Source organism: Oryctolagus cuniculus, chromosome 2 (assembly GCF_964237555.1).
Source record: "Oryctolagus cuniculus chromosome 2, mOryCun1.1, whole genome shotgun sequence".
Lineage (NCBI taxonomy): Eukaryota > Metazoa > Chordata > Mammalia > Lagomorpha > Leporidae > Oryctolagus > Oryctolagus cuniculus.
In genome coordinates this window covers 182939771-182954913 of record NC_091433.1, presented here as the reverse complement: position 1 = coordinate 182954913, position 15143 = coordinate 182939771, and the positions used below count along the sequence as shown (strand labels likewise).

The window sequence follows — 15143 nt, the reverse complement described above, 5'->3', positions numbered from 1 at the left end:
CTGGACTCCGAGTTGGGCTCATTTCCTCTGCATCCTCAATGACATCCCATTCTTGCTGCACCCTCCCCCTCCCAAGCTCACACTCGTTTCACTCGCCCTCTGGCTGGGCAGACCTTGTTCCTCCTTCAAGGTGGACTGTGTGTGTTCTCCACCTCTGGGGAAGGCCTCTCAGGTCCTTTCCTTGCACCCCTGGACACACAATGCTTCTTACCCTCTGGACTCTAATGACATTGATTTGTCTGTAACATTCTTTTGACATAGTTCATACACTGTTTGGTCTTAAAATATAACAGGATAAAAGGGATTCATTAACCCAGCGAGTTTTATAGCAAGAAAGCTATTTTAAACTGAAGCCTCTCTGGCTCTGCTGAGCACCTTTGAATAGAAACGTTTGGCAGCAGACAGGGAGCAAACGGAGCTGCCTTAAAGCAGTGTTTGTAACGGTGAGGGTTACAGACACAGCCTAAGAATCACCCTGTCTCCTTAATCAAAACTACACAACAAAGTCTTCGTGGAAGGGAGCACAAATGTAGCAAGCAGAGAATAGGCCACACATTTAATTCCCAAAAAATCCCTGGAGAGGCATTTGGACATCCACAAGGTAGAACGCCCCAAATTCCCCTACCTCTGTAGGAGTCAAGTGCTCTGACTACCCTCCAGATGAACTCCTGCACTTAGAACATGACACCTGCAAGTGGATGCCACAGCAATGGACAAGCTGCTCAAGGAGAGTGTAAAATCACTGAGAATTGGTTCAAACACAAGCCATGTAGACGATCTTGTGAAAGAGAAGAAATCAGAAAAGAAAAATATTCCAAGGCTATTGACTTAATTTGGGGAATCAACATTGTGTTAGTCCATTTTTATGACTATACTGAAATACCTAAGATAAGCTACTTCAGAAAGGAACATGCTTATTTTGCTCACAGTTCTGAAGGTCCAAAGGACACGAGGCTTTGAGGAAGGCCTCATGATCACAGTGTGTGAAAGGGGAAGTCACATCACCAAACAGGAAGGCAGAGCAAAGATTAGGGTACCACAATCCTTTCTGAGGGCACACCCCCAATTACTTAGAGACCTTGTCCACTAAGTCCCCTTCAAGGATGCTGCCACCTCAATCAACACTGCCACACTGAGGATTAAGGCCCAGCACATGAACCCTTGAATGAATAAACCTCATCCATCTCAGCTTAAAAAAGTTATCCATGAGTACCATCTTTAAAAGAATGTATAGGGGAAGGCATTGTGGCAAAATGAGCTAAATTGCCACCCAAGAAGGCTGCACCCCACATCAGAGTCCCTGGCTTGAGTTCTGGGTGCCCTATAGTCCAGTCCACTTTCTGCTAATGCATCCTGTGAGGCAGCAGACGATGGCTTATGTGTCTGGTACCCACCACCTGCATAGGAGACCTGAATAGAGAAGAGAGTCTGTGTTTCTGACTTCAGCCTGGCTCAGCTGTGGCTGTTGCTCTGCCTCTCAAGTACATGAAAATACATATGTACATACATACATACATGATTTTTTAAATGTATGTACCAAATAAGAGGTAGAACAAAGGAACAAATTCATAGTGGGGAGACTAGTTACCTAATTATCTAACATTATATGAACAAGTCAAAGAAAGAAGCTCCAAGCCTTCAATCACAATGTCAAAAGTAAAGGATAATATTGATAACCCTGTTTTGATCAATAAACATTATGTACATGTATTTAAATACCACACTGTGATTCATAAATATATATAAAATTTTTCATATATATACATATATAGAGAGAGATAATAAATTAAAGTCATTCTGGAATATCTCAAAAGTTATTTCCCATAATTTTATAGCTTTCATTTTTTACAATTGTGATTCACCTTTCTGTAAGCAGTATAATTTGGAAGTACTTACTCATTATTAAATTTGGAGGTGAATAATTTCCTATAAAATATATTGACTTTATCAGTTGTTTCAAACTGCCATCATATCTATCATATTGAACCTAAACAAATTATAGCTTTGGCCTATAATCTAGATGGCAAAATGTCAACCTTGTTCAGTCTCACAGCTCATGTTTTGATCAAGTGTCCTTGAGTGTTAACATGTTGGAGGGGTTGATCTTTTCATTGGTCAGTGCTGAGTAACAACGCTTCAAACTCATGTGCCTGCTCCAGTGCACAGCCACTGAAAGGTCCCTGGCACAAGCAGGAGAGCAAGTTCAAAGTAAAGAACATCCATAAGTTTCTACCATATCCACTCTATTACTTACAACCTGAAGGAATATTGTCGAACCACTAGTTGAAGTTTGATACTGCCCGGACACCTTCATCTGTCACATTAAAGGTTTGATGGTCATACAACATTTAAGTACTTTTAATTCATAAAAAATGCAGGACAAGGATCAAATTTTTTCATTATAGTTCTTACAATTTCCTAAATCAAATGAAACAGACATGAAAAATGTGGTCATAGCTCTCAAATCTTGCTCCAAAATCATCCCCATGTGTTCAACTTTCCCAGTTTATTTTAATTATCAACAAAATACATTTAATGAAAAGTTTTTTCGGGGCCGGCACTGTGGCATGGCAATTAAAGCCGCTGTCTACAGTGCCAGCTTCCCATATGGACACTGGTTAGAGTCCCGGCTACTCCACTTCCCATCCACCTCTCTGCTATGGCCTGGGAAAGTCATGGAAGGTGGTCAAAGTCCTTGGGGCCCTGTCAGGGACTTGGAGAAAGCTCCTGGCTCTTGGCTTTGGATCCACGCAGCTCCGGCCATTGTGGCCATCTGGGGAGTAAACCGTGGGTGGAAGACCTCTCTCTCTCTCTCTCTCTCTCTCTCTAACTCTGCCTTTCAAATAAATAAATAAATCTTTTAAAAGAGAGAGAGAGGTTTTCAATCAATGAGAAGAGAGAATTCTATACCTGACAAGTCCACTCTGGAGCTCATCACCCTCACGAGGGTGGAGGACATTCTCACCATCCACCCATGACTTCTTTGGGGGAAGCACCCAGTCTGTTTTCCAAGCTTTCACTGAAGAGTTTTCTACTGCAGTGTCCATGTGGTCATAGCCTATGGGTTCTTGGAATGACCCAGTTCATGGCACCTTGGCTTTGGAAACCTGTTCATGAGTGTGCAGCTGCCTGTCACTGGGGCTCTGCTCATTTGCTCAACTAGACATCCTGTACCCTAAGACATTGCAAGCAGTGCAGCTCAGAGAGAAGTTGCAGGGATAACGAAAACCAATAACACAAAGTGTTAAGTGCTACAACAGATGGATGCACAAATGCTGCAGATTTCATTTTGCCTACCCAGAAGAGGTGAAATCAGGTTGGATGTTAAATGATGAGTGATGAAGAGAAAGTTAAAGTTGAAGGGTTGTCATATGAAAAGGGTTGGAGGCACACAACAGCACTGGAAAGCAGAGGGAGGGAGAAGATGGAGAGGGAAATGCTGGGACATGAAGCGAGAGATTAAGACCCAAATGACAAGGACCTTAAATGCCAAAGTATGCAACATGGACTTTTCCTGGAAGCAATATGGACATAGTAATGGTTTGAGAATTAGGAAGTTGTTTGGTCTATCAGGAGTGAGTCTTTAAAAGATAACTCTGACCTCACTGAGAAGTATGGGGTAGATTGGAGAGATATAGAATCAATGGCAAGAAAATAAATGGCAAGAAAAATCTATTGGAGAACTGAATTTAAATAAACCAGAACAGAGGATATCAGTTCTCATAACTGACTTGACTTGGAAAAATATTCATATGCATGTATTAAATTAAACTGGGCTGTTAACTGGATTTGCGAGTAAATGTGAGCGACAAAGACAGAGAATTATTGTGCTTGTGGTATCATTAAGCTAAAAATATGTGGTATCCAGAAAAGTTGAGAAGAGTAGACATTGAGTGAATATTTGGCTGGGAATCTTTGCCAAACCTGTTGATGCCATGGGAGAAAACAGGATTGGATTTGGAAATGGAGCCAACACTGGGGACAGGACCCTGGATGACATCCACATCAAGGGAGGAGTATGTGATACGGCCCCAAGAGGAGAGTGATGGAGGTCAAAGAAGTAGAGAGTGTCCCAGAAGAACAAACTAGAAAGAGTCTCAGGGAGAAACTCAGCGAGGTGAAATGCTATCCCAGGCCACTTCTTCAGTCTATGTCACATTGAGCAATGATTCTGCATGTCCCCGAGGCAGAGAAGAAACAAACAGGACATGCATGCCAAACACAACGCTAAGCTTTTCCACACACTAAATCTAAGAGGCAAGAATGACTGTTCCCAATTCATGGATGAGGATTCTACGACATGAAGACATTTAATAACTCCCACTGGTGAAATGGAAGTTGACCAGGAATCCAGACCTGGAATCCCTCTCAGCACTGGCACTGTTTCCTCCATTGTGCCACATCACATTTCTGGCTTCTTAGAGAAGTTTCCAGTAACCACCCTTGTGCATTCTGGGGAACCAGGCTGTGGATGCCGGGAGATGAACAGACTTGGGGGGTACTTCCTAGGTGCCCATTCAAAGAGCAAGACTTGGCTGTTATGATCTCACAGCCATGTGGAGGGACTTCAAGGTATCAACATAGACCCAGAAGCCAGCTCTAGGCAACCCTAGGAGGCAGCAGGAAGAACACTACCAGCTGTCTGAGGCAGCTGGGGGTGAAGCCGGGGAAGTGCTTCAGTTGAGGCATCCACTGTTCTGGCTTGCCCAAGACTGAAGGACTCCACAGGACACAGGAACCCGGCCAGTCGCCAGGAGCAGATTCTTTCCAAGCCAACCATGAGCGCAGGTGATTGTGGGAACCAGAGAGCAGGGGGTGATTGGAGATGCAGTTCCAGGCCTTGGCTCTGTAGGTTATCACAGCTTGGTATCCAGGGCACATTTCTGCTCCATGTCTGTCCCCAGCCCTAGCAGCCTGCAAGAGTTGAGGAGGTGCCCAGCAAGGATTCTGTGTCCTCAGGAGCTGGACAGGCCCTGCGTCCTGCAGACCTCTGCTCGAAGCAAGTGCTTGGGATCTGCAGGCTGAGTTCAAAGAAACTCAGGGAGGAGGACTTGTCTCCCTACCTTTCTCAGCCCAACAGTTTTGTGAGACTTATCCTCAACGACCAAGTCCCCCGGGTCATCCCTTTTCCCATGCCCACAAGTGTAATCCTCACCTCTGCTGGCTGGCACCCAGCTATCTGCACCCCTCATGTATCCCTCCCTCCCTGCCTCCTTGCCTCCGTACCAAGAACCAACACAGCCACTTCCACCACCTGCTGTAGGCTAGGGCTGTGCTCCTCCCAGAATGCTCCCCACTCCCCTGAAGAGGAGTCATAATGCGAAACAAGCCTGGCTCAGTGCAGTGCTCAGCACAGTTCCTGGGTGTGTGTTGGGGGGGGGGGGGGTGTGGATCCCACTCCCACATCTCCTCATGTGATGAGAACGGCTCACTGCAGCAAACCCCATGGCTCCCAGAGCCCAGGGACTGCTTTCCATTCTCACTCACCCCTCACATCACAACCTCCCTTTTCCTCCTCTCCCTCTTCCTTATCCCCATCCTTCACCCCCCAGTGCTAAGGAGGAGACTGATATTAGGAACAGATTGTGGTCTCTTGTCTGAGTCTCCATGGGCTGCAAGGGCTCCCACAGGCCAGTCGCCAAAGAAAGGCTCCTACCTCGAAGGTGGGAGGGAGGAGGATGGCCAGAGGAGGGTGCAAAGAACAGGGATTTTTCTCCTCACTGGGCAGCACTTAGCAATTTGGAAGGAGACCGACCTGTGTCCTGTCCACTCATCTCCATCCGCTGGTCCTTCACTCTCTGCTCAGCACCCTGCTGCTGGGATGGGTGGAGGCAGTCTCTTCTCATTCAAGTATAATTTTGTCAAGGGAAGGTAGATGGTACCTCTAGGGCTCGCTTTCCCGTGTTTATTCTTTCTAACCCAAGAGTTTTAAAACAATCAATTTTAAGGTACCAATTAAAATCCCTTCTCCCGGCACATATTTGGTTACAGTAGTCCCCCTCACGCTCCCCTCCTTGCACGTGTGTAATTGCCCTGCAAGCAGAGTCGCCCAGAAGGGAAATTGTAACCAAATCAAACCTAAAACGCTCCAGAGGTAGAGCAAAGAGAGCTTGATATGTACAAAGGAACACACTACATAGAACCAGGAAGAATGCACACGCACGCACACACACACAGTGCGCAGTGCACTTTTGCGACTGCTAAAACTATAACATCTGGAATGCCATTCTGGAAAACTTCCAGATGTTTTCCATGAGGAACACTTTGTAAAAATTGTTAGCCTTCTAGGCATTTGTGAGTTTTGTAAGGAGAGTGCACTCCCAGGCCCACATAGGAGCAAATATAGGATTATAAAGTGCTAAATGCTTTTCACAACTGTATAAGCAATAATGCGCTTTGGGTAAATATTCAGGGAAAATTATTTTTACAGACTAAGCGGATGGATATGTTCCAATCTGCAATTAGATTTGTATTTCAGAGAAATCAAGGAATGCAGGACAGCTCATCGTAAAGCAGCCTGCCTGGGAGCCAAAGCGCCTAACCTGGGAAACGTCACACGTCCTGGTCATTAACGTCCCTGTTTGTAGCCTTTCCAGCGCTGGAAGAGACTAACGTGGTTTCATAGCTTGTTATATTTATCTTCCTTCCCGAGGATTTTTATATTGCATTTTATAAATCCGGCTTCGATTTATGTGGAAGCCTCGTAATCATTAGCATTATGTTCAAGCAAAAGAAAGGAAAGGGGGTGGGTGGGGGAAATGCTTGGGAAGCAAGAAACCACTCCAGCAACAGTGCTTGGGAAACCCTTGGAAGAATTGCTCGTGTTTGAAATGCATAATATATAAACATCTTCAAGGAATACCCAGGGTTTCGTTTGAAATCAGAAATTATGTGAAGCAAGGAAAGACTCATAAAAGCTTATTGATTTCCCGAGCCCACAGAGTAGGAGTATTTTTAAACCATGATTCACATAAGGGATACATTTGACACATGCAGAGAAACTGGAAACCAGGCTCCGCGCGGCCACATCAGATCCTCTCCGAGCCGAGTTTGTTTACCATTACAAAGTGAAAAGAAATTTGCTTTTCCTCCCCTCTCCCTCTCCCTCTCCCTCGAGAGGGGCGATTTTTCTTGATGCTGTCCTTCATAAGAAAACTGTTGCCATTAGAATGAATTGGGCATCTTTGCCTTTTCATTCTGCACATCACAACTCAGCCTTCTCATGCAGGAGTTGGCCCCAAACCTGGAGAGCCCCAGCCCCTGAAGCATTTTTGTGTGAGGTAATCCAAGGCTTTCTGCTTTCTTAACAGATCCCTCAGTTGGGATCTGCAGGATATTTCCAGGGAAGAACTGAGGAGTCACAGCAATTAAAGCCCCCTTTGGTAAAAAAGAGGAAGGAGGGTTCCACCTCGTGGTCACACTGTGGCCCCAGGGAGGACAGGCCCAGAGCCTGCCCAAGGGCCAGGGGGACCTCAGCCGGATGCTGGGCCTCCTCCTTAACCTCCGCTCATTGTCACCACCCTCAGGGAATTTCCATGAGGGTTTCCTTGGGTAAAAGCAAATTGACAGCCAAATGCTTACCCAGCCAACCACCGGCAAGAGAATAAGGGCTCTTCCATTTTTTTTAATTCCCCCAGGGTCCTGGGGAGCCAGCCCTGGGATGTGTGTCTGGGTGAGGCTCACTCACATCCATGGCCACAAATGCACAGAGAAGAAAGAGACCTACTACTGGTCACTGGAACTCCCATTCCACCAACTCCACAGACACGTGCTTACATGCTTTGTTTGTGGACACCATGCTTGGCACAGGGCACTCCAAGCACTTGCTTGCTAATGTCTGAAAAGAACAGAAAGCTAAAACCATCCCAGTTCTACCCCAGGGCTGTTTCAAAGACAAAGGCAAAGAAATGAGAAATGGGAAAATGCCCAAGGAATCAGAAAAGAACACAAGGTCAACCCACCTAGTGTAAATCAGCATGCACAGTTCCAGAGGGTCGCATGGAAACCTCACGCTCAGGTTTAATTTGCCCATCCTGAAGTATTTTTCCTAGTAGTGCCAAATGCCATAATGCTCTCTGTCAGTGATTTGAAATTATTCTATAAGCTACATATCGGGTACACTATTGTTAATGAAATGCACACACGATGATGAACAACTTCCTTTTCCTGCTGGAGCCCCAGCTGCAACCAGTGCCTGGATCCTTCGGGCTGTAAATCAGCCCTTTGTACTCCAGGAAGATTCAATGAGCTGCAGGTGTGGGCTTGTGGAGGGCCGCCTGGGATTAGGTAGCAGCATTTGATATGAGATCCCAAACAGCACTGGCAATCTACACGCCACATGCGGCCACAGGCTTTGGAGAAATAAAGGAAAAACGCTGATGAAATGTGGCACGGGACCATGGAATGCGATGTCAAACTTTCACATCTGCAGGGAAAGAAAGAGAGTTCCTAATTTTACAGTGATGATGTCATTGAGAATTCATGACAGTGGAAATGATAGGCCAAGGTCTGCAAACTTAACCACTTAGGAGGTTGCTCACCGAAGGCTGTTTTTCAAGGGGCAGCGCTGGTTCATAGCAGAGGCTGATTTGCCCTCCTGGCCGGAGGCATCATTGGATCATTGGTGTGTGTGTGCATTCGTATTCGCACACAGGCTCTGGAGACAGATGGGGAGAGAAAACAAGGTGTATTTGAGAGTTATGCTTTGCACAGGCATATAAAGCTGATCCTATGCATGCCAAATGTGTCCTTAGAAATATACTGTCTCTGTTTAATTCAGCATAAAACACTGCTAACTGTCCTTAACAACAATATATTTTTAAAAGATTGATTTCAGACACTCTCAAAATTCACCAGCCAAGAAAAGCGATCGTCGTTGTTCACTTTCTCCCTGACGTTAACCACCAAAAAGGGCTTCTTTTTAAATATTTTTTTCTTACTTGGGGATGAAGAGATGTAAAAATAAGCCTGGTTTTGTTATTAGCATACGGATAGAATATATATTGAAGAAAACACATCTTTAATTTTTTAAGAGTCTGTTTTTCATTAGCTTATCTTGATAGTTTAAGTTAATCATTATTTTCAACCATATATGATTTAGATATTATGTCATTAATTCATGTACAGTCCATCTGAGTAATGATTGTGGTTTTCTACTTTACAAATTCATCTACTTCACCAAGAAACCAAAAGAGTCAAATTCCACACAACATCTGGTTTCCATTGAATGTAATTGCCATTTGCAGAGTTATAATCATGTGTTATTGTAAGGACCACAGTGTCAATCACGCTCCTAATGGGGAAAATTCAATGCCTAAATACCTGCGAGAACAAGAAGCTGACTTAAACAGGTGCATGCAGACACTGGGTTTTAAGTAGAATTCTAGCCTACCCATTTAAATAAATCATTTTAAGGAGAAACAATATTCTTTCCATCCCCTGTAGCAAGGCAAAGCATAAAACCCAAGGCTCCAATCTTCTTAGTTCAATCCCAATACTATATCACGTTTAATCTTCGAAAAAATGTACAAATACATCCACATCCTACTGATTCCTTATGTTCATACGCCGGTGGGAACCGCCAAAGGCTGGGCAGGATTCCTGGAGACACTGTAGGGAAAGGGCATCTCCCGATTCTTCAGTCCTCTTTCACATAATGAAAATAAGCCAAGTTTGAGGTAAAGAAAATATTAAATCACGCAAAACTACAATGTCATTTTATTTCTTTCTAGACAATGGGGCTTGGGTGAGGATAATCACATAAGAGATTGGGAAAAAAAAATCATGCCGTACTGTCTTAGTGTGCAATATGCAAGCCCTTTATGGCAAAAGTGAACCACATTTCCCTAACCTCAGTCCCCATTGTATTTACAAGACAAACCTTGTTTGAATTGGTAAATGTTCAGCCATTCATTCAAAAAAACATTTCCTAAGGCAAAAATAACATGCCAGGAATGGCACCAGACATTCAGGATGCAAAGATAAATTAGACACAATGTAGAGAGCAAGAGAGCATATAAGCAGGTAATTATAACATGGTTCATGCAGTAGAAATAAGCCCATGAATTACTGCAGCAGAGATAAGCATTTTACCCAGTCTGATTGAGTGTGGGTAGGAAGTCCACAAAGGCCACCCAGAGGAAGTCACAGCTGAACCTAGTTCAAGGACGGCCAGAAGTGGAAAGCATGTTCTAAGTTAGTGGTTAAAAGCATAAAGGCTTTTCATTTTAGCCCCTGGGGGTGAGCTTTTTGACTTAATAGAAATACTGTTAAAAGGGAATCTAAGGGCCAGTGCTGGCCACCTGCAGTGCCGGCATTCCTCTGTGGGCGCCAGTTCGAGTCCCAGCTGCTCCACTTCTGATTCTGCTCTCTGCTATGGCCTGGGAAAGCAGTAGAAGATGACCCAATTCCTTGGGCCCCTGCACCTGCGAGGGAGACCCAGAAGAAGCTCCTGGCTCCTGACTTTGGATTGGTGCAGTTCCGTCCATCGTGGCCATCTGGGGAGTGAAACAGTGGATGGAAGATCTCTCTCTCTGCCTCTGCCTCTCTGTAACTCTGCCTTTCAAATGAATAAATAAATCTTTTTTTAAAAAATGAATCTAAGTTCCTTTCAATTCATTTTCATACTTATATATAGGACATTTCTTGAATTATTCATTGTAATTTGAATCTATGACGAGCAAGAGAAGCATAAAGGAAGTAGCAGTTCCAGAAGTTATTTTTCTATCATTTTATTACATTATCATTACCATGACACCATCTTACATTTGGGGAACACTCTGCAGTCGACAAAAGGCTTTCAGACCTGTTTTAATTCCTGGTCACAGCAAGGCAGGAAGTGTAGGCCCTAAGATCTGCAAGTCAGATTTTAAAAGGTCACGGTGAAGAAAGGCCCAGAATCCAAGGCTTTAAGCTGTATTTCCAAGACAAGACTGATAGTCTTCAAACAGGTAGCTTCTCACCTAGAGGAGGAGGTGTGTGTGGGGGGAGCTTAGAGCCTGGCAAAGCGTAGTCAGCGCTCACCACAATTGAACCAGTGAGTACCTTTTCAGACCTCAATTAGAAATGCTTATGGAGAAGGCTTTTCTCCAGAAAATTTAGCCCAAGAGTGAACGTTCAGCACCATTTCTATTGGTTTAACACACACCTTGCAATTCTCCTGGCAGGAGTTTCGTTCTCCCAAATTTCCTTCTTTGCATGCCACCAGTCGGGGGTTTCCACATTGCCTAAGCACTTTCAGACTTACTGCTGGTGCGATAACCCAGAAATGCCCGCCGAGAAGGCAGGACGAGATAGGCTGGAATGAATAATAAGTGATGGGGAACAAACACTTGCATAACTCATAAGCATTTGCATAACTCATAACCTTCAAAACAGGAAGGAAGGGATTAGAGAGACAGTGTGCATGGGTAGCACTGGTTCCAGACGGAGGCACCTGCCTTCAGTTTTATCTCCCGGTTTTATCATCTATATATATCACCCTATAGGAACTGCAGCCTCCCTCTATCCTACCCTGCCACACACTTGTTGAGAGAAGCAATAGAAATGTCTAATACAAAGCTATGCAAGTGTAAAGCAATGAACAGAGGGAAGAAATTCAGAGGTGCCTCCCTCCCCACCCCCAGATTGGTTTATAACATAACATCTGTCGGGCTGAAACCCCACAGAAAAGGAGGCCTAGAGAGGCAGGAATCTGAAGTCCAGATGAAGGCTGTTTGTCAGAAAGCTGCTGTTGCTTTTCTGCTTTTTTATTATTTGTTTGACAGATGATTAGATTCTAAGGGTGCGTTAAGACTCCTTGCAAACAGAATCTACAGCTACCAGAGTGCCCGAGTGTGTTCTGAGACTCATACAATCATACATAACCATGCAGTGAGAACAGAGCAGGTGACAGTCACAGGAAGGCTCCCTGACATTGTATTCTACAGCCCCTCGGAAGACAACCATTAAGTTCAGCCTGGCAGGGATGCGTTCATCCACAGGATCAGCGACTCACTGTCTTTGATTCATAGAACCCATCAGTAATTACTAGGAGAACCAACACTCACCCCTACCACCACTGGGCACACACACACACACACTCACATGACACCTTTTGACAATGGACAAACAGGAAATATGAATGATGCAAGGCCCCTCAAGTGCACTTTGTCCCAAGACAATAGGGCAAATGAGAACAGTGATGTTGGCCCCACCAGCAAGAAAGAATTTCCTCTAGGATTGCTACTCAGCACACCTGGGATCAGTGCCAGGCTGTGCCAATTATCAGCTGTGGGGCATCGGATACGTTTCATGACTTGTCTTGGCCTCCGTTCCTACAACTAGACAATAGAGGCAATATTTCCTGCTATGATATTTCATGTGATTTTTGTAGTCATTAAATATGTAAATTATCTGACAATGTAGCAGCACAGTGGGCCAACAAACATATATATACCACATGCTTTATAACTACATAATTATGAGTAATTATAGATGACTATATTGGATAATATGAGCTGGCATTTGTTGCATGTTTGCCATATCTTGTCGCAATGCTAGCTCATTTAATTCTCACAACCAGTCAACGTAGGCGCCAGAGAGTGTAAGTAAAAAGTAACACGGATTACAAGTCGGGCAGCCATAATTTGAATCAGGAAATTTGGCTCCAGAGCTTGTATCCAGAAACCAATGTGCTGTGCTATTTCTCGTTCATGGAGGAAGATATATGCGCATACCTGTAAGTTTAGATGCAGTATTTTGCAACAAGACAATCATATGTATGGAAAAGTTGCAGAAGTAGTATAAAGAATTCCTATTTTATGCACCTAGATTCCCCAAAGATGAACACTCTAAGCCATTTGTTCTACCCCTCTCTCTCTAAACATGTAACACACACATTTACATTTTACTGAGCCGTTTGACAGTAAGTTGTGACCATGATGCTCCCCTACATCCAAATACCTCTACATTTTCTAAAGCAAGGACATTCTCCTATGCAGCCACAGTTTTGAGTTTGAAATCAAAAACTGATATTGACACCATACCATTATCTCATCTACAGATCACATTCACATTTTTGCTAATTATCCCACTAGTATCCTTTACAGCAAAAGTTTTGTGACTCTTAACTTTCTCTTCCTGGATCCCATCCAGGCTCACACACTGCCTGGCCCTGACATTTCTGAACACAGCTGAGCTGGGGCTTCTCTGATGTTTTCTCCTGATTAGTTTCGGGCTATGCATATTGGGCCAGCATACCACAGAAGTGATAGTATGTCCTTTTCCAAGAAACATATCAGGAAGCATATGATTCCTATTTGTCGTGTTACTGATGATGTAAAAACACGCCTACTTTTAAACCATGTTCCTCACTTACCATGTAACGTGTCTGCCCAGCTACCCAGGAGCCTCCCTCAGGGCAGAGTGGGTCCCCTTCAAGTCTGCATTCTGCACTGCGGCCCATTCAGCGCTGTGTGCTGGCTCTGGGCTCCAGAAACTCTTGCCATTTGCACTTCTCGACTCTGCCTCTGCTGGGGACCTTTTCATGTTCACTCCTTGCAGTGACAGAATCAAAGCAAATCCTACCTGTTTCTTCATTCATTCAACAAATGAAAAGCCCACTCCATTTATGATGCACCTTTTCCAGGTCTGTCCCTGAGCCTGGGATGGAGCAGAGATCACAGCATAGCCCCAATGCCCTCCAGGAGACGGGGTTGCCCAAGCCAACTCACAGAGCAGACGTGCGACCAGACATTCACTCTGCCTTCACCAGCCAGGACCTCCAGCCTCAACGCCTTGCCTATCCCTCTTCACCCCCATCTCCCAGACTCTTCCCAACAAGCAGGAACCTGTTATCTGTGTTGTGAACTGCCCAGCACTCGTGGGTCAGAGGCTTCCCAGGAGCTAATGTTTTTCCTTGCTGATGGCATGCTTACTTGTTATTGCCTGCTTCCTGGAAACAGGATCTTACTACAGAAGAGAGGCTCTTGGTGGGCAATCCAGGAGGGAGGACAGCCTCTGGCCTGCAATGCCAGTCAGGACCACTCACACTAGGCACCAGAGTGGACATCCCCTGCCCTGGGTTCTGTAAGAAGCCAAGCCCACCCTTCACCCAGTGGGGTGCAGAAGTCCCACAGTGGACTTCAAGGAACAATTAAATGAAGAAGTGAAGAAATAGGACACAATCACCAAATCCGTCTTGGGTTTGTGCCTTTAACCTAATTAGAAAGCACAAAATCGGATCACCTTTTAATTAATAAATTTATGTAGGTATTTATTTCATGAAAGCCTGGCTCTGTGAGGTGTGACAATCAAGGTGATCCACAGAGAAATCAACACAACTGTGTCCACTACCTTCCTGGAGCGTATAGTCCCCCACCCACCCCACCCCACCCCCATCCTCCCTGTCCAGCACATGCAATGGGTCTTTTGTTTGCTGCTGATGTGTCCTAATAGCCTCTGACAAATTCACCTGTCATTGTCCAATCATAGCCAGCAATACAAAGGAAATATCAGCACCAACTACTGTTTGCAAAGATGGACATCTCACCCTGGGAGCAGGGCAGACAAGAGGCAGGAGGAGGAGGATCAAGAACATGGGCTGGACTTCAAGCTGGTGTGGGGGGTGTAGGGACCTTGGGAAATCACTTAATTGGTCTACATAAGTCTCCTCACCTGTAACACCAGAATTTCAGCAGAACCCTAATGTTCCCGTGAAGACTGAATGAGGGAATTCCCTGTAAACCATCTAGCTCTGCAGCCAGGCAAACAGCAAGCAGCCTCGGCTTTCTAAAACCAACGGCTAAGGCCAATGCCTCTCCACTGCCAACCCCAGATGGGCTTGGAACTTCCATACACATACGCTTCCGTGGGCAATCTTCTGTGATGTTTGCAAGGCCGGTTACAGAAGCCAAAGAAAATCAGAAAAAATGTCTATATCAAAACTTGGGTAAGGGACCACACTGCTGCCCAGGGGAATTTTTTTTTTTTTTTTTGACAGGCAGAATGGACAGTGAGAGAGAGAGACAGAGAGGAAAGGTCTTCCTTTTTCCATTGGTTCACCCCCCCAATGACCGTACGGCTGGCACATTGTGGCCGGCACACCACGCTGATCCGAAGCCAGAAGCCAGGTGCTTCTCCTGGTCTCCCATGCAGGTGCTTCC

The 15143-nt window shown here is 44.9% G+C and overlaps 1 long non-coding RNA gene across 1 annotated transcript in view; it reads right to left on the bottom strand.

Annotated features, from left to right (window-relative positions):
• Nucleotides 1-8866, bottom strand: part of LOC138848715 (uncharacterized) — a 38457-nt gene extending 29591 nt beyond the window's left edge. The window contains exon 1 of the long non-coding RNA XR_011386810.1: nt 8541-8866. This is a non-coding gene — a long non-coding RNA (uncharacterized lncRNA). The remainder of the gene's footprint in view (nt 1-8540) is intronic.
• Between the last annotated feature and the right edge of the window lie 6277 nt (nt 8867-15143).